Source organism: Camelus bactrianus, chromosome 15 (assembly GCF_048773025.1).
Source record: "Camelus bactrianus isolate YW-2024 breed Bactrian camel chromosome 15, ASM4877302v1, whole genome shotgun sequence".
Taxonomy (NCBI): domain Eukaryota; kingdom Metazoa; phylum Chordata; class Mammalia; order Artiodactyla; family Camelidae; genus Camelus; species Camelus bactrianus.
This window is the reverse complement of record NC_133553.1, coordinates 42,971,854-42,996,344: the sequence shown is the minus strand read 5'-3', so window position 1 is coordinate 42,996,344 and position 24,491 is coordinate 42,971,854. Positions and strand designations below refer to the sequence as shown.

The window sequence follows — 24,491 nt, the reverse complement described above, 5'->3', positions numbered from 1 at the left end:
GGCCTGGGAGCCCTGGGAGCCTGGGGTTGGGTGGGGAAGTGGAGCTCCAGACCCAGCCAAGCATTAAGCTCGTGAACCTGAGATCCCCCCACTTGCAGGCAGAGAAGCTCAAATTTAAAACAACAACGTAATTTGGTAACTTCGGCTCTGATGAAACAGTTGGGGGAATTTCTTTTCTCCTCGCGTCTGAAGCCAATGTTATTACAGGTGTGTGCTTGTCTCTCTCACTCCCTACCCAGCCCCTGTCACCCCCACCGCACACGCACATGTGCTGCACACAGCGTGCACTCACACGTGTGTGGGGCTCACAGCAGGACACAGTGCTCACTTAGTGGGTGCATCCTTTTGCCCCCATTCCCAGGGCACTCTGGCCTGGACCATCCCACAACATCCAGTTACTCGCACACTCATCCTTCCACTTCTGAATGCTCAGGAACAACGCTCTCTGGCTTGAGAGCAGTCCATTCTCTATTCAAACTGCAAGTCAGCTGGGCAGAGAAGTATCCTCTTCCTCCCACATCCAGACTGATCCTCTGCACTAGGCCCAGACTGATTCTCTCTCTGATTATAAGCTGGCTCCTACCTCTGACCACAGACTGAGATCCCAAAGTGGCCACAGAGTAAGCCCTAACAGTAGACCCAACAAAGAGCATAGAATGGGCCTTTAGTCTAGCAAATCACTTCACAAATTTGATCCATCGATAAGAGAAGTGGGGTGACAGCTTTGGCCCAGAAACTCTGTAAAGCCCCCATTATCCGTCCATCCCTCCATCCATGCATCCTACATTGAGCCACTATTCTTTGCCAGATAGTGATAAACAAGCCTAAATACAGACCCTGTGCTCAAACATCTCAGCGTTAGATAAATATCATGGCTTTGGGCGTTTTACGATGCTGTGTTCAAGCTCCCCCTCCTTGATTTACTAGCTGGGTCACTTTGGACAAGTTACTTAACCTTTCTAAGTCTCAACTTCCTCATGGGTAAATTGGGGATAATAATAATAATGATCTCTAGGGATGTTAAAAGGATTAAATGACATGGTCTGTCAAGTGCTAACACAGTGTGTGGCACATAGAACATGCTCAGTAAGTAATGACGATCGTTTGGTTGTTGCTCGTTCCAGTGGAGGTAGAGACGTACACACCTGAAGTTATAGAACAGCGTGAGATCCATCCTGGTTACATGTACTGGATGAAGAAGGGGCCCAGAGGAGGCCCTGGGTCTGCTGGAGATGCCAGGGAAAGCTTTGTGGGGATAGAGTTGGGAGTGGGGGCTGGAGGCAGCCCTGGGATAGAGGCTTGGGGGAGTGGGAGTTTGCTTGGCTGGCTGGGCCTATGGGGTTTAAGCAGAGGAAATAACATGCATGCTCTCCGAGGGTCAGGATGGTAGGCCCCTGCCGATTACAGATGGTGTATTTTAAAGCCCACAGAGTGGTACTCTTCTCATGACATGCCACTAACTGATGAAGGCGAGAACGCTCTAAGCATCCAAGAGCATCTCTAGGGCATTTGATGATGGTGGTGGACGGTGATGGTGACACAGGACTGTGATCGCCTTAGAGCAATAGCCCGGTTAAGAAATGGATGGCTGAGGGCTTCTGGCTGCACACCTCCCCACTACTCTGACCTGGTCTTCTGTCTCCTTTTCTTTCCTGCTCCCACCCCACTTCCTACTTCCTTCACCCTCTTTTGTCTCAGTGGAGCACAGAGGGACACCCTGGTCCTCACCACTTGCCATCCTCATCCCCTAAAGGCCCCTCGGTCCCAGCCCCGGTTTGGCTTGACCCGAGGGAGGGGGCAGTTTCCGCACACGTGATGCCGCCAGTATGGGGCATGGCCGCCCTGCTGCGGACTTGCTTGCTCCCCTGATTATTTCTCCTTAATTGAGCGTAAAGAATGTGAGGAATGCAGAGTAGACCGCATGAGGAGGGCTGCTGCGGCCCCCCTCGGGACCAGGATTCTGAGCTCTGGATGGGAGAGCCGCAGATGGCTACTGAGCCCCACGTTGTGTGTGTCATTCCTGGTGCCCCCACCCCCTTCCCACAGTGGTGGGCCCACTTCTCCAAACTTCGATCCATCCCTTCACTGTTCAGGGGCTTTCTTCTCCCTCCTTTCTGCACAAAGGGTTTCACTTCTTTACAAAACAGGCCACGATCTCTCCTCTTCCCGGGAGTGAGTCTGCCTTGATTTATACCCATCTGACACTGAGAATCCTTATGGATCTATAATTTCAGGTGGAGCTCTGAAAGCTTAACTGAGTCTCCTCTGGTGAAGGAGGGGGAAGCAATGATTCTGGCTACCCCTCCGTCTGGCTGAGCTGCCGGGAATCCTGTGCCTGGGCTGTGGGAAGATGTGAGCCCAGGTGTGAAGCCGGATGCTTACCTGTCAGGAAGGCAGTCAGGTGAGTCACAGCTGGAGCGTGCCTGTGAGGGAAGTGCTGCCTGCATCTCCTCCGTCCCTTACCTCCCCGAGCTCAGGGTCCAGCCTCCCCTCTTCTCAGGTGGAGGAGAAAGCACAGGTTGACAACTCAGACCTGGGCTCGAGTCCTGGCCCTGCCCTGTTGTCGAGTAGCTCTGTGACCTCAGGGTAATTTTTCTATTCCCTTGTGCTCAAGAGGATGATGGTATTTCTACACTTATAGAGCTGTAAAGATGAAATTAGATGTGTTCCAGCAGGTGAAGCTCATGGTAGGCACTCAAGAAGTATTAGTTTGGCCCTTTGGAGGAGACTGAAAGAAGGGGGTGAATTTTTCCAAAAGAGCTTTTGCTTCCTGTGGTAAATGCAGTAGGTCATCCCTAGAGATCATCGAAGGGTCAAGGTGACACTAAACTCCAGTCCTATGATTTCCACTCAGCGGTCAGTGGATCCCGGAGCTGCACTCTGCAGAAGCACAGTGGGTGGGGTGGGGTGGGGTGGGGGTGGGGGTTGGGGGAGCGTGGCAATCCCGGTGCTGCGACTCTGGCTCCTTAAGAAAGGACAGTGACTGCTGTCTTCCTCCACCTGCCCTCCCCTGAGGCCTGACCAAAGGCACTGGCTGATCCTGCAATGGGAGGGGTTTTGGGTATATTTAAAGAGAAACTTCCTGGCCTGGGAGAGATGTTCCCTGTTGAGATAGCTAATCCTCCCGGAATAGCTTGAGCGTGGGCTGGTCTCCTTATTGGCACAAACAGGACCGGATGGGGGCTGGCTGAGGTACAAGCCAAGCTCACCCAAGGGCGGGGGCCGGGCCAGGTGGTCCTCCGTGGCCTCCTGGGTCTTCCCACCCAGACTCTGCTGGCTGCCTCCAGCCTCCTGCCTCCTCCGTTCATTGGTGGGTGGCTCCCTGGTAGTGCTCTGTCAGAGTGGCCAGGTTGAGAAGGCACTGATTATATTCTGCAACCTCTGGAAAATTCCTGCTGTTAGTGATTTGCAAACTTCTCTTGAGATGAAAATTCAAAACAAAGTGGGAAGTAAATGGGCCTCAGCAGTGACGGCGTAGGGAGTTTTATCATTGGGGTGTTTATGTGCAGGGGGCCCTGAGCCGGGCCATGGGCTCCTTCATCTTTATGGCACCTGGAATGCTGGGTATTAGCGGGGCTTAGGACAGAGGCTGACCTGCCTGGCTGACACTGACATTTTCCTCCATTTCCCGGAGGCAGAGGCAGCAGCAGTGTTACTGCCCTCCCCTCCCTGGCAGGAGGTACCCAAGGAGAGCCCCAGGGCCCCCCACAGAGAAGGGTCCCAATGGAGCTGATTCTGTGGCTGGAGGCTGAGCTGAGGAGGGGCAGCAGGAGTTAGAGGAGAGGGTAGAATGAGGGTGCTGAGACTTGGAGTAGATGAGGGTGGCATATTCATATGCAGAAATCTATTTTCTCCTGGACCAGGCTGAGCCTTTTCATGAAGTCAGCCACTAGACCTCTCTCCTCAGAGCTGCAGCCTTCCTGGAGCCCAGAAAGCAACTGTGTGCATTGTCCCCTCCTCCGGCCCCCGTCCCCATCCCCATCTGGGTCTACATTCCTGTTCACAGCCACAGCAGTCCTGGCGGCCGCCATGGCTGAGCCACATCTGGGGCTCTGATGGCCACATCTGTATCTGCCCCTCTCGGCGCGGGTTGTTTCTCTTCTGACTTTAATCTGCATCTGTGGAATCTGGAGGGGATCTGTTGGTGATGGGTTCCCAGCCCCAGGAGCTGTCAGCTTCCAGGGGAGGGCGGGGAGGGGACTCCAGGTCACCAGGCCCAGAGGAGCTGTTCTGATGGCCCTCACCTCTCTGCGGTCATGGGTTCCAGGCTTTTCAGTTCCGGGCAGGGCCAGCTGGGGAGCTATCTATCCTGTCAGAGCCTCGTCCCCAGGCCTCCCTCCACCACCCAGCTTTACTCTGCCTATGCCACTTGCCCCTCTTCCTCCAGGAGCTGATTATATTTATTATTGCTATTGAGTTCAGTATGGTTTCCAAATGACAAATGGGATGGTGGCAGGAAAGGAAGAACATACACATTGCACTTGAGAGGGAGATAAGTATGTCTGTGGGGAGAATAAGATGGTACTGGGCACAGGTGGCTTTAGGGGATCCCCTGGGCTATCTTAGGGACCCCTGGGCTGGTTTGGAAAGGACCTAGGCAATGTCAAACGCAACACTAGAGGCAAGGGTTGTGTGGTCAAGATGTTCCGTGCTTAGAGGCCAGGAGTATCCAGGAGAGGATACTTCAGGCTTTTAAGCCAGAGTACCTTGGGCCATAGGCTGCATCTTTCAGCTGGATTCTGCTCAGTTTTTTTGTGGCCAGAGTCCCTTAGCTGGGTTGCCTTTTCAGGACTGATGGGGAGTGGTGGGGGTGGGACACATGGAGCATTTCTGGCTGTGGTCCTTCCTGGTTAGACAGACACCCTGGCTGTAAAAACCTGGACACGAAGCCTGACCCAGGAAGGGATAGAGGACTTCAGAAAGCCATACCTTCCCTCTGGTATGGCCCACACCTGCTGATGTCCTGGGAACTTTGCAGGCCAGTGCCCACCTGAGTGAGGTCCTCTAGGATGAGGAAGGTAGACCCCTCATGGGCTTCTCTCACTGGATTAGAGAAGACATAAGGTTTGGGGCAGAGAAAAGAAACTGGAGAGGTCCTGAATGGGACAGTGAGAGTATGAACAAGCCCCTCTGTAAGTGTGTGTGTCAGGGAGAATCCTCTGTGCTTAGAAGGTTGTCCTCCCTGTCCTGAACGAGGACTCCCCTCATTGTGTTCTGGAAGGACCTTGTGATTTAGAATGGCATTTGGCCTAGCACACTCCCCAGGATGAATCAGAATATTAGCTGAGCCCAGGTTGGATTTGGCAGATTGGGAAGAGCACCTCCAAAGTGGTGGGGTGGCGGGTGTGATGCTGGCGTCCTCAGTGGTTCTGCTGAGCCGGGAGACCCCACAGTCTGGGGGCTGTTTTCCTGAATCAGATCCTTCCCACCTATGCTGTGGTCCTTGTGTCACTCTGCATTGGGCTTCCAGGCTCTGTGACCTCAGAGCCAACTCTCACTCGATAGCTGAGCAGAGACACCATTTGGAGCTCATCTGATGGAGGTTGGTTTGGCTTCCAGAGCAGCCGTAAGGTTCCTCGTGCAGACAGCAGACATCCCAGTGGAGCCCTCACACTCACCCTGTGAGATGTTGCTGATGGGAGCAGTCACATCCAGGGCTGGTGGCACTTTACCTGAATAACTAGCCTAATCTTTCTGAGGCTCAGTTTTCTTATCTGTAAAAAAAAAAAAAGGTAGTGACAGTAATGCTAAGGCACAGGGTTGGTATTAATTACATACAACACAAAATAGAAAGAGCCTGTTACAGCGCCCAGCACCTGGTGAATGCTCTGTGCCCATTAGCTCTTACTGTTTGCGAATTCCCACTCCACAGCAGACACCTCTGGGCTGGTCGAGCTTCTGACTTACACAGATCAGGGTGAGAGTCTGGAGTTGGAACCACAGTTAAGTCTTTGGATGAGGATGAAGATGTGGGGTTAAGTTCAGCAATTTTGCATACTGTTTGGATTGAGACTGTTTTGGAGTCCCGGTGAGGGCTGGGTGTTCATGCTGAATCTGGGGTTAGGATGTCAGTTGGGATGCAAGTCACTGGGAGAATGACAGTTAGGGTGTATGTGAGTTGCCCTGAGGAGGCCTTTCAGTTGGGAGTAGAGTGACTCCCTCTGTCTACATCCCAACACATACTCAGGAGACACACTGGGGCTCTGCAGTTCTGGCTCCCTGAGGGGGTACCCTGGCCTGCCTAAGCACAGAGCTTTTCCCAGGAGGACCACCACCACCGCTCTCCCCATCTCCCTGCCCATGCTCTTTTTGGTGAAGAGAGCAGTGCACAAGGTCAAGGCCTTTTCGGGGGAGCCCCAGGAGATCAAGGCTGGAGAGAACACAGGGCCAGAGTGTCCAGGTTGTGCTTTGGGGCTGGTCCCCTCCCTCCAACACACTAACACTCTGTCCTCCCGCCTCCAGCCCTCCAACTCCTCACCACACCCCACATTATCACCTGACTGGCATCTGGTCCCAGGAGTCTGTGGCCCCAGCTCCCTTGCACATCTCACAGGGAGCAGGCAGGAAGAAACGCTGGCTTGGCCTGGGTGCCCTCCATCCTCCCCCCTCCCCTGCTCCAGCCTCCACCTCCTGGGGGAGGGGAGGACACAAAGACGGATCTTTCCCCTGGCCCCATCCTCCTCCCTTTGGCCTTCCTCCCTCTCCCTCCCGGGGCTGGCAGAGGCCAAAGAAAACAGAGCTTCTCCAGCGCACTCTCACTCTCTCTCCCTCACTTCCTGCTCCGGGAAGATGGTTTACTCCCTCCCCCGCCCTGGCTCAGGACCTGGCCTTGGTGTCAAGTTTCTCCAGAGCTTCCAGAATCAGAGGCCCTGCCTGGGCTCAAGCTGGACCCCTCACCTCTCTCCATTTCACCTCTTTTGGTTTTTACCCTCTCAACCCAGGGCCCTGTGCCCCAGTCTCCCCATCGTTAAATTTTGTTCTTCAGGTGGTAGAAAAATCCAGTGGAAGGAAGGTTTTCTTGGGGATGGGGGCATGGAGGATGAGAGTCGGGTGGCAGAGGACAGAGCTGCTGGGGAGAAGGAACTCTCTGGAACAGGTGAGAAAGTCCTGTGGACACAAGGACCAAACAGACTTCCTTTGAGGCTTGTTGACCTAGTGGAAAAAAGCTCTTGCTGCCCAGTATGAATGATGCCCCAGGAGCTGTGTAATGAGGTAGCCCTGGCCAGTGGGCAGCCCTGACAACCTTCTTCCAGGGCAGCCCCAGAGGGCCAGGAGCCCCCCGGTCCATTTGTGGCCAAGTGAGGAGACATCTCCCCCAGCACGTCCTGAATTTTGGATCCCTGCTCAATCCAGTTTCACATTCAGCTACCCTCCCCAAATTCCCTCAGAGGATTCTCAGCCTCATCTTCTCTGCTCTGGGTAGAGCTTTGCTGAAAAGCCTTTCAGCTCCTGAGAGGACCATGGGGGTTCTGAAGCCCTGGCCTCCTGCCTGCCCCGCAGACCTGCCCTCCCTCTCCAGAAGCAGGACTCTCTTCTGGCCCAGGCCACTTTTCCTCCTCTCTTTTTTACCTGCTCTCCCCAGCTTCCAGACTGGGAATTTGGGTCCCCTTGAAGTCATTGCTCAGTTGACTCAGAAATTAAACAGTTGGGCTCCGGTGTCATACTCCCTGGATGTGAATACTCGCTCCATCACTCACCTTGGGCAAGACACTGGACACCTTACTTGTGAAATAGGGGTAATAATTGTCTCCACCTCCTAGAGCGGTCGTGAGAAGTAAACGAGGTCATGCTGTGTTGCATGTAAAGGACTTAGTGTAGTGCCTGGCACAGAGCGTACATCTGGCAGGTGACAGCCATTATTATTATTACTACCGTATCTTATGATCACCCACCTGCGCCTGAAGGCAATTCCATAGAGACCACCGAAGGATGGTAGAAGAATGAGATGTTCCTTTTCATAGGACTGGTCAGCACGAGTCCTGGTTTGCTGATCTACCGCTATGAAATACCTAGCTTGGCAATTAACAAGAGATTAGGTCTTCCTTCTTTCCTCCCATCTCCCTTTCTCCCTCTTTTTTTTTTTTTTTCTGTACTTAACACTTACCAAGAATCTCTTCTGGCCCCCTACTTTGCTATGCACTATGGACATCACAATAGATAAAGACATACAGCCTGAAGTCTGGTCTTGGAAAGTGGGGGAGACAATTATATAAACTAGAAAAAAAAATCTTAGTTGCTATGGTAGAAGGATGTCCAGATACGGTGCAGCATGAAAGGTCTGAGATAGTAAAACTTCAAAGCTGAGGGGTCCTGAGCAGGTTTTCAGGCAGAGGGGACCCTTGAGCCATGACACGGAGGTGAGAATACCTGCATTTTACTGGCAATATCTTCTCCAGTTTGGAGTTGAGGACTAGGGGCAGGAACCCAGGATCTGCAGAGAATGGCTTTCTTCTGGAGGATGCTAGAAGTGCAGAGTGTGCTTGCTCCTTCTGGAGTTCATCTAGGAAAGCCCTTCCTGCGGTTATCTGAATGGCTCCCTCTCCTCTCCTTCAAGTCTTTACTCAACGGCCACCTTCCCAGGTTGGCTCTCCTTGACCATCCTATTCTGAACGGCAGCCTGCCCCTCCCTCCACACTTCCGTCCCCTCATCCTTCAACTTGCTTTCTTTTTTCCACAGCACTTATTGCCATTTAACATTCCGTCTATTTTATTTATTTTTTGTTTTGTTCGTCTCCTACTACAAGAATGTAAGTTCCATGAAAGAGGGGATTTTTGTCCATTTTATTGATGACCGTGTCCCGAGTGCCTGAACAGCCTGGGGACTCAAGAAGTATCTTTATTTTCAGTTGGGTCCGCATCCCTTTATTCATGCAGGAAACATATTTGACTATCTCTCAGTGGGCCACATCTGGCACTGGTGAGCTGAAGCCAATGATCCCCAAATACTAATTCACAGACTGGCTGCATCAGAATCAGAATCTTTAGCAAGGATGCTTGGTGATTTGATGATTAGAAATTCACAGCTAGACAATCTGGAAAACAGAACATGCCTCCGTCTTCAGTATGAGACTAGAGGATCTGGAAAGAAGGCAGAGAGATCAGTCAGGAAGCTATTGTTACAGTCTAACTCAGGAACAAAAGTGGCTTTGACTAGGGTTGAAAGCATTGGAGATGGAGAGGAGTGGATGGATTCAGGGAATGTTCAGGAGCTGAAGTCCTGAGATGAAGTCCTGAGATGATGTGTGGCAGGTGAGGGAGAGGAAGTATCAAGAATGGGCTCTAGGTTCCAGGCTTGTGCAGATACATAGAGGAGGTACCATCATTCAGATGAGGGACCCTGGAAGAAGACCCAGTTTAGGGGGTAAGATTATGAATTCAATCTTAGATATACTGAATGCAAGGTGCTTTTGGCAATCAAGGGGAAGTGTCAAGTCAACTTTTATATGCCCAGGCCAGGCGATTTCCAAAGCCAGTCATCTGAAAACATGATGTTCAAGATGGAAGTCGTCCACAATCACCTAAGCAAGAAAACTGAGATCAAAGGAGTTAATGTGGGCTGCCTCAGCATGTCTGCCTGTCAAATTAAAATACATGCAAACATATATATAATTTCCATTGTGAGAGACAAATAAAGTAATGGAACCCAAAATAAAAATACATGTGCCCTAAACTTAATTACAGTGAAAAAAAAAAGGGCAGAAACTCTACAACTGTGAAAGGCATGTGTAGCTCTTAGTGAAAGATTTAAATTCTGCTGACACCGATGTGAAATGATGGGTTGTGATTCATAGGGAAGGTAATGTGATTTCTGCACATGGGCTCTGAACTTTTGTGCCCCAGCTGGAGCTCAGAGAGTGGTTCTAATTGAATCAGCACTGGGCCGGGTGGGTGTTGGGTGGAGATGTAACGTCTGGTAGGACTGTGGTAAGGAGAATCTTAATGCACGCTAAACAGAAGGGAAAAAATGGACCAGCAGACAAGAGGTGGTTCACACAGAAAAAAGGGTTTAGAGAAGCAAGATGTGTCAGGCCTCTCCAGCCTGGTCCAGGGGAGGGAAATAAAAAATGTGAAGATCATGGGCAGCCTGGTGACCAGACGATGTCCATTGTTTTGGGGGGTGAGGGACATTTCACTCATGTCTCCTGAGCTAAGGGTAAATATTGCTCTCTTTACTCTTATCTGTCCTTTGCTTTGATTCTGGGCTCACCAAGCAGCCTTCTGGTGAATAATTTGACTTAATAATAATAGAGAACACTTTCTAAGCACTTAGAGAACAATCATAGGGAATATTCTTCTAAGCCCTTTAATGCATTATCTCATTTAATCTTCACCATAACTAACACTATTGTTCACTATTATTATCTGGATATGACAGATAACAGAATGGAGGCACAGAGGTTAATTGATTTCCCCAACACCACAAAAGTAGTAAGTGAGAGCTGGGATTCGAACCCAGGCAGTCGGACTCGCAGGTCCCCAACTCTTAACCACTTCCTTGCATTTGTGCACCCAGTTGGCGGTTTTGGTTAGGGGTTTACATATTCTGATCCCTGTTGAGGGTGTGAGGGGTCAATTTAATAAACTGGGACTCTTGTTTCCATACCTGCTTCTGTGAATTTGCTAATCTGAGTTTCCTACTGAGAGACCAGTAGAAGAACATTCAATTTCAGTCCTAAAAGACATGGGCCAGAACTGGAACGTGGTCTCTAAACCTAATTGGTGCTCCCAGCAGCTGGTCCAGTGCTTAGCACATGCATGGAGAATCTTTTGTTGAGGAACTGAATGAAGTGAGAGCATCCCCTGAGGGACTCTGTGGGATCTCCAGGCAGCACCCTGCCACTGGCCCCCAAACAGAAAGATGAGACAATTTTTGGCCAATTTTTAGCAAATTCTCAGTATTTAGAGATTTTTTTTCTTCCCTTGCCAGTTGCAAACTCAGACTAATTGAACGTTAGTTAACACAATTCCATACCTGTGTTTGAAATGTAGTTATGGAGGAAAAAAAAAATCTACTCCCAGATGTAAAACAAACCAAAACTTGCATACAGAATGGAGAGCAAGTCCAGGCCTTTCAGTGTACTCATTTTTGGGGAGAAAAGTTTCTAAAAGGCTTCTTTCCCACCGCCCCCACCCCCCCATAAAAAGGTTTCAAATGAAAAGAAAGTAGACGTTTTACAAACTCTTAAGTCTTGAATAGCCACAAATGTCTGTAATTTGGAGTCATATTTTTAAGAGGCTCTGTTTCTATATTGCCCTCTGGAATGATAAACTTGTGGAAAAGAAAGATTCCTAGATTCAGTGTCTCCAAAATGCCGTGTGAACACTTGGATGATGCCTGAAGGCAGGGCTAAATGAAACAACAAGCCTACAGAGTTATTTACTATTTTAATATTATTATTTTTATTTTTAAACTTGTAAGTTTTGAAATAATTATAGATTCAGAGGAAGTTGCAGAAAAATTTACGAAGTCTCATAGATCTTTCACCCAGGTTCCCCCAAAGATAAATCTTGGATGTTATTTTTAATTAAATAGAGAAAATTAAAAAGTGGCTCAAATCTTTCTGTGGCAAGCTTTCAGAAGATTGAATTTACACTTGAAAGACCACACTGATTTAAATAATGAGAGGAAAGCATATTTTTGCCTACTAAACAAATTTGAAGAAGTTTAAAATGTATTTGGGCATTTTATTTCTTTTCTTTTAAATATGTAGAAATCAGTCCATTGTTAGAGGTAAATGAACATCCAAGCTCCTCTTACTTACAGACCTGTGTAATCTCAGCCCTGATCACTGGTCCAGCCTCATCTCAAGTCTTCCTCCATTGTTGTCAGCATTCTCAATGCATAACTTTAGCAATTAAAAATGTCAGCCTCTGTAATGAAAAATTCGTTAAGAAAAAAAAAAGTCTGGAGTAACTACGAAAATTTCAGTGATTTGGGGCCACGTGAGTTCACAGGCATTTTCAGTAATATAAGTATGTTCATTTGTGGCAACTGAGAAATTCATGGAGAAATTGACAGCAAGAGAAATTATTAATTTGCTGTGTTTATATGTGTCACTCCCTTCACCCTGCTCCCTCATGACTGCAATGGAAGAGAGGAAAATTATTTTAGCTGTTTAAATCACATTTGTGTCTCCCATATTTTGGGGGAAAAAATGGCAAGCATTTGCCAGCTGAAAGGGTCTTCCCAGCCCTTCTTTGGCATGAAGGACATTTTATACAAAGCTTTTTTCTTATCATGCTTTTTTGGCTCTTTCTCATAAAATAATTTGCTAACTTGAAAGCTCAAAATTGTCTTGAAACTGTGACTGGTTCCAAGAGAAGGTGTGGGATGCCTGTAGAATTTACCCATGTATTTACTCCAAACGACTTCAGTATATTTCTCTAGGACTCCTATTAGAGGTGAAACTATTGATACTGAAACAAATTGACTGTGAAGTTTTAGCTTTAGAGTAAAGAAAGCTTCAACATCCTTGTTTAAAAAAATCCATCAGTAATAAAACCTAACCTTACTTTTTACAAAGAGGCTTTTCGTGAGCCTGACATCTAGCCACTCAAAATCACAGGATATCAAAAACCTGTAAGTGATTGGAAACTACTTAAATGCCCAGAATGGGCAAATTGTGGCATATTCATACAAAGGAATACTATACAGCACTGTGAATCAATGAACTGCAGTTGTATACATGCGAAAATATAGATGACTCACAAGTAATAATATTGAGCAAAAAGGCCAGAAGCAGAAGAGTTTATGGGGTTGATTACATTTACGGGACGTAGTTTAAGTGATGTAAAACTAATCAGTGGTGTTGGAAGTCAGCCTTTGGTGGGTGTGATGGGGTAGGCATTCCAAGGGAATAGGAGAGGGGTTTCTGGGATGCTGGGAGTATCTTTATTTTTTTTTTAATGGAGTCACTGTGGTTAGAATCCAGGACCTTGTGCACACTAAATATGTGCTCTACCACTGAGCCATTACCCTCCCCTCTAGTGTCCTGTTTCTTGTTGGTTACCTGGTGTTTGATTTGGGAAACTTCATCAAGCTACAGACTTAACAGTTTTTGCATTTTCACTGTGTCCAATCCCATAAAACGTTAGGAAAAAACCCAGTAAGTGTAGTATTATGGGAGCGCCTGGGTTGCTGGCAGTCATCCCAGCATCCTCCTCTCCAGACATGATGGCGGCCTCCGTTCCAGTCTGCTCAGACAGGGTGGCGGATGGTGAGGAGGTGGGGCAAGCTCCACGGAGACTGCATGGATGGTCTCTAATTATACTTTTCCTTTTAGAAAAAGAATTTTTCTTTTCCCCCAAAAGAGGGACTTTAAATGATAGTTCGTAGAAGAACCTCCTTGATGTCATCTACTCTTGGAATACTTTTCTCACTGATGGATCTGTGTGACTAAACCTGCACACACATCCCTAGCTCAGCGTCACGCTGCCTGACAGGAAGGGGCGGTGGCAGCCAGAAGGCTTGGAGTCTCACGAAGCTGGCTTCAAACCTCAGTGCTGCTTCTCACCTGCTCTGTGACCTTGGCAGGGTCCACGCTCTCAGCCTCAATATCCACCTCATAGGTGGACCCTGAGAATTAAATAAGGCCTTCCAAGGGGTACGTATTGTGTCCTGGGCATTGCCTGATATGTGGCAGGCACTTCAGGAATAGTTCCTTACTTACATTGCCTCTAATTTTTCCTCTACACGAGCAGGCATTATTTTTATTCTACAGCTGAGGAAATGGAGCTTGCCTGGAGCAAGATCACACCTACCGAGTGGCGGAGCAGGACTTGAACCCCAAGTGCCTAACTTCTCTTATAGACTGCCTCAGACTCTGCACCTGCAGCTGGCCTTGCTGCTGTGGTTCCAGAACCCCTGGGGGATAAGCTCCCCGAACCTCTGGTTATTTCATTTTCCCAGCTCGCTTGGCAGTAGGTAGCTCCTGGAAGCTCGTCTGTCTTCTCTTCCACCTTCTTCCCTATATGACAGACTCTTTCCTCTCCTCCTGCTGTCCCCAGAGTCCCAGATGCCAGAAATCCACAGAACAATCTCCCCTAACTGTGCCCTTCCCTGGGCCAGCCCTGATTTGCCTTCTGGGCTAGCAATGTTCCGCTTGAGCAGGGGTTCCTAACCATACAAGGCTTCCTACATCTGGAATTGGCTCAGAGTACCCAAGAGGAGGGTCCAGGCTATAGGAATATGAATGCTGTTGGGCAGGACCAGTTATACAATTTGTAGGGCCTAGTGCAAAATAAGAATACAGAGATCCTTGTTAGAAGAAAAAAAAAATAAGAATTTCAATGACCACAGGGCATTAAACCAAGCACAGACCCTTCTGAGCATGGGATCCTGGGCCTGCCCCCTTGAATCCTGCCTTGTGATTCTGCTAAACAGAGTCCTGAGATTTGTGGCCCTAGACATGGGTCCAGATCCTAGGATCCAGGCTGGATTCCCTGGTCTCTTCAGAAGGGACTAGATTGCTGATGAAGTCAGTGGCCTATGTGTATTTAGGACCTGAGCAGAAAGACTGTAGTAACCTGGGGACTTGCAGCCCCGGTGACCTAAGGCTCTGAGGTCACAGAAACCTTAGGTGTTAGGCCTCTGTTGTGTGGCCTCAGGCTCCAGGGCTGTGGTCTGGCCGGTGGGCCCGTGTAGGGGGGAGGGGGAGGGAGGATGGGGATGGGGAGATGAAGTACCTGGGGAGCAGCTTCGAAGGCCAAAGGCAAGAGTGAGGGGATGCTTGGGATCTGGACCTTGGAGGGAAGAGGCAGATAGAGCCTCCAGGGCTAAAATGCTTCAGGCCAGGACTTAAGGAAGCTGAGGCAGGTGCCTTACAGACTTTCAGCCTGGAATGGCCATTGGTTTCCAGGGCTCTGGAGGGCTGCCGATGGCTTCCAGCACTTTGTTGGGCCTTGAATGGGGCTGATGACCTCGTTCCCTATTCTTCAGCGAGGTCTTCTGCAATTACGCGTCAGCAGGGGCCCCCGATTACACTATCTATTCCCCTACACTGTCTTAGCACAGACTCAGACATGGAGAGCACAGCCTCTGACATTAGAGGGATCTGGGCTCCAATTGTGACTCTATCATTTACTAGCTGTGTGACCCAGCCAAGTAATTTAACCTCTCTGAGTCTTTGTTTCCTGAAAAGAGAATAATGAAAGTACCTGCTTCATTAACTGGATGTGAGGATGAGATGAAAAAATAGAGCCAGAGTATCTACAACATAGTAAGGACTCCATAAACTGATCATTGTTAGCAGTTGTGTAGGAGGAATAAGATAATTAATGTGAACAGGTAGTGTGGTGTATGGGGATAATAAATTTCTGTTTCAAAGTATAGGTGTGAGACTCAAAATGAAAAAGTGTCTGTGGGACAGAAGCTCCCAGCATAGTGCCCAGTGCTTGATAGGGGCAAACATGTAAGCTATTTGTACATCTTTTTCCAGCTGTCCCCAGGGTTCCATCCAGGACTTGGAGCCTCCTGTCTCTCAAGTTCCCTTAGACAGCTTATGTCGCACGGCTCTCTGGCTTGGCAAGCAGCCGTGATGAGAGGGTCTTAAGTGTGGATGTGTGGAGGGAGAAGTGTGTCTTGAGAGGGGCCTGGAGTCCTGGTGACCTTGGGCAAATCCAGGGAGAGGGGCAATCGAGCTGACTTACTCTGCCCACTGGTCCTTGCCTCTGGGCAGATACCCCAATGTCTCTATCTGCCACTCACCCCAGGCCGGTATAAACCTCCATGCTTCCATTCACCCCAAAAGGGGCCCCAATCTCTTTGCTCCTTGGCCAACAATTCAGATCCTAGCAGTCAGCCCGAACTTCTCTATCCTTTTGTCTCCTGAGCCTCACCCTAAGCCCCTCCTCTCTTTACTTCTTCCAGCCTTTATCTTTTTTCCAACTCTATTTAGCCCCCCAGCCCACCCTATCTCACCAGGTTTTAATGCAAACCTGCCCACCTCCACCCCTACCTAGCATTCCCCAACACCCCCCCAACTGTCCCTCCCACCTGGCCTCTCCCCCTGGGCTCTGGTGAGGGTCTACACACCCCAGTGAAATCTCTGGAGGAGCATGCACACTGCTATCTGGAGAAGTGTGTGCCGGCCATTCCATTCTGATAGAGGCATATGCCCCCGGCCAGAGTGTGGGCCGTCCTGCTCGCTCTCAGGCTCAGGGATGCCCGTGATGTGCCCTCCTGCCTGCCTCTTCCAGGCTCACTGAGCGCCACGGGCTCCTGGGTACTGGCGAGTCAGGCCTGTCTCCGCTGTTGTTTATGTAATCCTTCCCTGCAGTAACAGGGTGTTTACTGTTGCACAAACACATTTTGGTTTAACGGCTGACAGTAAAACTGTCTGATAAAGTTTGATTTAGTGAAAGAAAGCAAAATAAATCTGGGGGCACTGAGAACAGTGGGGAGGAGAGACACTCCTAGGGCTTTACAGAAGGGGCAAGAGAGCGAGGCCGGCGGAACAGCCCGACTCCCGGGGCCGTTCTTTGTGCCTGTCTCCCAGAAGCCTCTCCACCGGCACCTCTGCAGAAAGCCGAGTTCTCGCTACACTGGTAAGTTCTGGTCCTGGCCTTTCTTTGCTATAGCGGACGCGCCGGCTTCCTCTGTGGTCTGTCCTGAATCGTCTCCATCCTTCAGCATCCAGTGTAATTTGTTGCTCCCCCAGGCAGTCTCCCCTGAGCTCAGGCTCATGTAGAGCTGGCAGTGTGGCCTGAGAGAAAGATCTTTGAGCTGGGAGACTAGACATCACTCTGGGGCTTATTAGCAGTGTAACCACAGGCAAGTCGCTTTGCCTTTAGGGATCTCGGTTCACTCAGCTGCAGGGCAGGAGTAAATACAGACAAGGGCTTGGTCCTTCATAAAGCTCTGCCCACATTTAAGGCACTCCTATCTTGTTCTCATCTGAAACCTCACAAGGCACGTCTTGGCTGTGCACTCAACTTGTGCTCCGCTCTCAAAGCAAGGCAGGGTGATCATCTGTCCTTCAATGCGCGTGATGACACCACAGGCTGTTTTCAGTCCCCTCTTCACGGGCTGTCTCCTACCCCTGATTTGTCAGTATAGGGCTGGGGTGAGGCATTATGTCCCCATGACGTTTTTTAAAGTTTTTATTGAAGTATAACATATATACAGAAAAGAATACACATCTTAAGAATATAGCTTGGTGACATTTCTCAGACTGAACACATCCATGTAATCAGCACTCTCATCAAGATACAGAACATTTCCCCCACTCCCGATGCCCCAGCCCCCAGACCCTTGAGCTGATACCTGCTCAAGGGCAATCACTGTCTTGACTTCACCACAGATTAGTTCCACCTGTTTCTGTACTGTATACAAACGTATATAAGTAACTGTAACATGGACTCTTTTGTATCTGGCTATTTTCTGCTCAACATCACGTTTGTGACATTCATCTATATTGTTGTGTGAAGCAGTAGTTCTTTCATTTTCGTTGCTGTGTCGGATTTCATTATGTGAGTAAACCACAATTATATATCCATTCTATTGTTGGTGGGTCTTTTAGGGGAGTTTCCAGTTTATGTATATTATGAATCGTGATGCTGTGAACACTCTTGTGCATGTATTTTGGTGAATGCATTTCTTTTGGATATATACCTGACATGGAATTATTAGGTCCGAGGGTATGTATACCCAAAGGGCAGCTTTAGAAGATATTGCAGAATAGTTTCCAAAAGAGGATGTGCCAATTTATGTTCCACCGAACATTTGGTATTGCCTGTCTTTTTCATTTCAGCCACTCTGAGGGGTGTAGAGTGGTATCTCACTGATGGTCCAATTTGTATTTCTGATTACTAAAGACATTAGGGTACATTTTCTTATGGTTATTGGCCATTTGTATATCCTCTTTTGTGAAGTGCTTGTTCAAGTCTTTTGCCTATATTTCTACTGAGTAGTTTGTCTCTTTTATTGATTTGTAGAGGTTAGGTGTATAGTCTGGATCTGCGTCCTTTGCCATACACACACACACACACACACACACACACACACACACACACACACACACACACACATAGTCTTTGAAATCATCTCCCACACTGGAATGGCTCTCCAGTCTCTTAATTGTGTCTTTTGAGGAACAGAAATTCTTCCTCTGAATAGAATCCAGTCTATTTAAGTTTCCAGGAAATATGTTTTGACTGGTTGAATCCAGCTTCTATCATCCTGGCTGACTTCATTCTTTCCTACTGAGTTATCCTGTTTTCCCTGTCTGTCCTGTGTCTTGAGGGAAATAAAAAGATGGTTTTCAAGGAAAACTCTATAGTTCAGGCCCAAACTGTTCACCTTGAAGCCTTTTCCACTTGGAAGTGTTGCCTAAGAATCCCTAGTTCCTATGCCTGGGAACCTCCCAACCCCTTCCCCTTTTCCCAAGAATCCAGGTTAGTTTTGTGGACTAATCTTCCTTCTTCCACTTAAATCTGATTAGCTCATTCAAGAAAACCTAACAGGCCAACAAGCAAATGGGGAGTTGCTCTAACTAATTAATAATCAGAGAGATGCAAATTAAGTAAATAAGGAGGTATCACTTCATAGCTATTGGACTGGCAGAAATTAGAAAGCCGGATAACTCCAGGTGATGGCTGGAATATGAGGGTGTAAGGATGTGCATGCCCTGCTGGTTGGACCGTATCAGGACAGTAAGCAGGACTACTGAATTGAAACTTTTGATATGCTGGGTACCAGCAGTTCCTTTCACACAGGCCCAGGAGGGACATGTGTGTCATAGTATCCCACTGGTGGTAGGGAGCATCTGGGTGTCATCCTTGGGGGAAGTGGACGGGTAGGCATGGTAGCTACACACCATGGAGTATTACATAACAGTTGGAAGCAACAGGCTAGATATACACTCAGTAGCACAAATGGATCTTTGAAATATAGTGCTGGGTGGAAAAGTAAAAAACAGAAGAAGATACACAAGCATAATGCTATTAGTGTAAGTTAAAAATACTTATGCCCAAAAGAAATATAAGCACTTTGCCAAAGCACAAACAAACCAAGAGATATGTATACACTGGACACTTTGAGAGGGTTGCCTGTAGGGGGATGGGCATGAAGAATAGGAATAAAAAGGGATTTTAAAATTGAAAAATGTTCTTAAGTCACCATTTGCAGCTTTTGTGAAAAAGAAGGGGGTGATTTTTAAAACCTTTGGTACCTCGACCTTCTTTTGCTTAATGCATCTTCTGTCTCCATCTTTAAAAATCCCCGTACTCATAATTTCTTCTGGTTCCCTTCCTAAAGGTCTCAGGCCTCACTTGTCAATGTCCCTTCAGATCAGCCCCTCTGAGGCCATGCCTGACAACTTATAAGTTAACGTTTACAAATATCCACATTTACTCTGAACAAATACTCAGCACACTGGGGCCAACACACAGTCCCTGGGGACTGGGGAACAGGAAGACTTGAGGGGGGACCCTGTCCTACTAGTTATGGTATCTGGCACCCGGGAGCTGCTCAGTCAATGTCTTTTGAATGAACAAAGGAAATTCTAGCTCTGCTGTTTACCAACTGTGTCAACCAGGGCACATACCTTCACCTCTCTGAGCTTTGATTTCCATCTCTGTCAAAATGGAGATAATAATTACAATTCTGACCTCACAGGGTTATTGTGAAGCTTAGATGAGATTGTTGCCTTGGAAAGCAACTTCGTTAACTGTAAAGAGTTATCCGTGCAATGGAAAGAGGGTAGAGAAGAAAATGTAGGAGGCTCAAATCCTAGCACTTCTGTGTATTAGCTATGGGACCTCGAATAATGTAGCATCCTCTTGTCTCAGGTTTTAAATTCAAAACAAAAAAACAAATAATGTCAAAACAAAAATGTAAAACAAAAAACAATAATGTCAACCTTGTAGAGTTGTTATGAAGATGAATAACAATACATATTTGGTGTTTAATCGTAGGTGTTTAGAAAATGGGAGATATCTATATTTCTATCCATTAATTTATTCAGTGAATTCTTTTTGAACATCTACAATGGGCCAGGCAAGATTCTAGGCACTGGGAATGGAGCAGTGAACAAAACAGACAAAAAATCCCCAGACCCTTGTCCTTTGGTCTAGTGAGGAGAGGTCAGACAAGAAACAGTATTAATAAGATATGTAATATGCTAGTTGATGATAAAGGCTGTGGCAAAAACTAAGCAGGAAAGGGAAATAGGGAGCAGAAGGGCTATGGTGGAAGGGATTTCATTTTTACGTAGAGTGGTTGGCAAAAGCCTAGCTAAGAAGGTGATATCTAAGCAAAGACTTGAAGGAGGAGGGAAAGCAAGCCCTGGGGAAGTGCAAAAGCCCTGAGGTGACTGCACACCTAGTGTGTTCAAGGCACAGCAAGGAGGCCGGGGTGGCTGGGATGAGCTCAGAGAGCTAAAGGCAGCAATAGGGCTGATGGTAGAAGCCCCACTTAAAGGCTGCTGTGAATTATACCTGGCTGCACAGGGGTATCTTAGGGGAGGAGGAAGGATTGAGGGGGATGTGATTTTCGGGTGGGGAGGAGGAGCCAAGGTAGGTATATTATTTATCTATGGCCACCTTCCAAATTACCTGCAAACTTAGCAGCTTAAAACAACCACCATTTACTATCTCAGAGTTTCTATAGGTCAAAAATTCAGGCACCACTTAAGTCTGTCTGATGGCTACAATCAAGGTGAGTGGGGCTGCAGTTACCTGAAAGCTTGAGGAGCGGTGAGGGTCTGCTTCCAGACTCACTCTTGTGGCTGTTGGCAGGCTTCAGTTCCTCACAGGCTGCTGGCGTCTCCCTCCATTCTTTGCCATGTGGGCTTCTCCCAGTTCAGAGCCAACATGGCAGCTGGCTTCCTTCAGAGCAAGAGAGCATGTCCACGAAGGAAGCCATGGTCTCTGAGTAACATCATCTTGGATGTGGCATCTCATGAACTTTGCTTCATTCTATTCGCTAGAAACAGTTCGAAGAGGAGGAGATTACACATGCGGGAATCAATGGGTGATGAGAAGTGAGGCCGCCTACCACGGGGGAGCTGTGATTGTCGGGCGGGCAGGATGAGAAGTTATCTGTCCAGGTGCAGCAGGGACTTTTGAAACTTACTGTGTCGGTACAATCCAGTTGTACTACTTCCTACAAGGACTAGAAGTAACTGAATCTATTTGGCTATCTAGCTATCTAGCTATAGACTACTGTGATGCTGTGTGGTCCCAGCTAGCCCGGCTCATTAGACCCTCCGGCCGCTCCTTCTGGGGCTAGGTTGCAACTCGCAGGGGAAAGGCATTGGTTGTGTGTGCGCGCATGCGCATGCCCCTATCTGGGCTTACCTTCCGTGATGTCTGCATGTGGAGTCTCGCTCTTCCCTGAGCCCCGAGACCCCTGGGTTCACCTTTCCTCTGCTCCCTCCTCTGCACTTTGTCGGAGGTCACGTGGGAGGAAACAAGCCCCACGCGGTTTTAATCATTTTGCTATAAAAACCGGGCTGCTCTCCTCTTTGATCCAGGCTGAGCTGCTGGAGGAAGGGCTGGGGGCCGGGCTGGCCTGTCCGCGGAGCAGCTCCGCACACGGCTCCCACATCAGACGACAGCCGTAAAATGGAGCACAGCTCATTAATTCTCCCTCTTAACCAGGGCACCTGACAAGAAGTGACTTTGAAAACCCGGAGGACGGATGGGGCGGCGGGTGGGCGGCTCTGAGGCTATGCGAGGAACATCTGTTTCCAGGTCCCTGGCTGTTAAATTGACATCTTTTTATTTGAAACGTTTCTTTTATTTCCCAACTTCCTGCAATTGGCAAGGTCTCTGTGCCAGGGAGTAAACCTCATAGCTTTGTGGGCCGGCCGTGGGAGCCAAGTGGCTTTGCAGTCCTGCAGGACAGGCTCCTAGGGCCAAAGTGGGCAGCCTGGCACTCTGTCAATTATGAAATCTGTGTTTGTGCAGAGAACATCAAACCCTGTAAAAACCTCAAATGGCCTTGAAATTGAAAACCCTGTGAATGTCTGTAAGCCTCCATGTGAGAAATATTAGCATTTAAGAACTGGAAAATTCACTGGGAGCCTGGCATTTTCCATCAAGTGTCTTCTCTCCTTGGGACCCGGCAATCAAGTTTCCTTAACAAGAATGACCCAACCCCTGTGCCTGCAGCCTTCATCCTGCATGCTGAGACAGCTACTCATGGCCAAAGACCCAGTTTCAATTAATCTCCCCCTGGCCAAGGTCGCTGGCAAAGGCTGGGTTGACCCTTCTCAGGGTGACAGCTCAGGGCTTTTAGGATGGAGGACTGGAAGTGGTGGGTGGATGATTCTAATTATCTTTACATTGTCCTGAGGGCCTTTGGGTCATCTTTTTTCCTGGCAGTCTGATCCACATGCTTTATCCTTCATCCTTCAGGGCCCATCCTTGGCCAGGTGGGTCATTGTCAGCAGGACAGATGGCAGTCAGTCAGTGTTTGAGAAACAGTGGCATTGCAGAATCCCAGGGGATCACAAAGAGATAACTGCGTCTGGTATATCCTCTGGCGTGCACAAATATGTGTGTGTGTATGTGTGCACACATACATGGTGCCAGAATGCGAGTTTGAGTGTTGTTACCTCTGTGTGAAAGCATTGGTACCATGATGTCTGTGTTTCTGAAGTGTGTGCCTATGAAGTGAGTGGATGGGTGCATGGACATCTTTGTCAGTACTTGTATCTGTGCATTAAGGTGCATAAGGAACTGCTGGGATGAAGTGTGGATGTGTGTGAAAATGAGATTTTCCTCATTATCATGTCTCCATCTCATGAAAGTGATGGAGATGTCCTTGTTGATTCTGCTTTAACAGTGATTTTAACACTCATGTTCCTTAATATCCAAGACCTCAAGTATTCCCATCCCCAGCTTTTTAAAAAAAAAAAAAAATAGAAGGACTGGGGATTGAGCCCAGGACCCCATGCATGCTAAGCATGTGTTCTGCCACTGAGCTATACTCACCACCTGCCCATCTTTAAAGGTCCCATTAAGATTGTAGGCTCTTGAGTCAGATTGCCTGGGTTTGAATCCTGGCTCCATCTTTCTCTAGCCACATGATCTTGGGCAAGTTGCTTAATCTCTATATACCTCAGTTTCTTTATCTGTAAAAGGAGACTAAAATAGTACCAAATTGGAGAAGCCAAGAAATAATTCATGTAAAGCAATGTGAAACTCCTTACATTTGGTTAGATGTCATCAGCACCACCCCTGGTCCCGTCCGTCGCTCCCACTTCATATCTCAAATTCTATACTTCTGTTATGCCTCAATGTCTTCCATTCTTCCCCATCTCCCTTCATCACATTATCAACCCCCATCAACTCAGTTACCCCAGCACCTTTGCCACTGTTGTTGCGAGCCACATTTTCAATCCAGGCCACCAAACTAGGGAATTTCCAGAAGGGTGACACTGGCAGGTTATGACCCAGCCAAGACGGGTCACTTGAGTGGCAGAACCAGCATATTGTTGTGCCTTGATTTCTCAACTATTTGGGTGGAGAACAAGAACAGGTGAGCGCAGGTGGAAAGAGAGCCATCCAAATGGGCCCCTTGCAGCTACTCCCTTCTCCCACACTTGTCTTCCCCCTTTGGGCTTGGCTTGGGTTGAAGAGGGGACCCCAGCGCTAAGCCTGTTGTCTGCTTACTACCAGCTTGGGAATATCCAAGAAAGAAAGTCAATGTCTTGGTCATTTTGGCTTTTCCATTCCAATTTGAATATATTAAAATGCAACCTTCCAGCTGTGCAAATCCCCAGGCCATTGAAATAAAAGGTTTTTAACTTTAACCATTAAAGATTTAACTAGCCAATAAATCTAAGCATGTGGGGGGTTGTTACCAAACGTTTATTACATTGCTCTTGCTTTTAACTTAAGAGCAAATGCCAAGTGTGGACTTCCATGAAAAAGACATTTCCTTCTGGTCAAAACTGATGTCAGTCCCTGACCAGAAAAGCAAGAGATCACTGTCTCCAGAAGGGTCTACTCACTCACCTCTCAGATCCCTTCAGGAGTTAAAATGGCTGTATCAATCTTACAAACCAATTTGCTTGCTGCAGAAAAGGCCTGTAACAGCCTCTTGTTGCCACGGTCAGAACATGACTGACTAAATTAATCCAAAAGTCTACTTTCAGTTTGAGCATCTTGGCGCTGACTTTTCCAGAACCAGATTTTATAAAGGCACAAAGGGGATATAGCTGTAGGGAAGAAAATCACAAGCACGCTCTCTCTCTCTGTAAGTATCTTCTGGGCGAGGTGGCTGACGGAGTCTTGGATCACAGTGCTTAGTCTGGCCACTTTTACCTCTAAGGCGAGCGAGAGATCTCCCCAGGAATGAAATATGGCTTTTAATTTACACAAATGTAAACGTACAGAACTTAACAATCATATTCACCCTGGATTTAAAAAAAATGAATAGAAGCCAGATAAATCTTGGCCATTAAAAAAAAAAACCAAAAACCAAAAACCAAAAAAAAAAAAAAAAAAAAAAAAGATCTAATGTACGTGTTGAGTTATACCAG

General features: G+C 47.8%; 2 long non-coding RNA genes across 8 annotated transcripts in view; one reads left to right on the top strand and one right to left on the bottom strand.

The window, feature by feature from the left end:
- Window positions 1-4,395: 4,395 nt before the first annotated feature.
- LOC141579854 (uncharacterized) lies at window positions 4,396-21,493 on the bottom strand. Its single transcript, XR_012511914.1, has 3 exons — window positions 21,298-21,493; window positions 20,677-20,923; window positions 4,396-5,714 (listed from the first exon to the last, which is right to left on the bottom strand). It is a non-coding gene; the product is annotated as an uncharacterized LOC141579854 (long non-coding RNA).
- LOC105078995 (uncharacterized) overlaps window positions 16,411-24,491 on the top strand; it is a 656,088-nt gene continuing 648,007 nt past the window's right edge. For all 7 annotated transcript variants that reach the window (XR_012511912.1, XR_012511909.1, XR_012511906.1 and 4 more), the window contains exon 1: window positions 16,411-16,545. This is a non-coding gene — a long non-coding RNA (uncharacterized LOC105078995). The remainder of the gene's footprint in view (window positions 16,546-24,491) is intronic.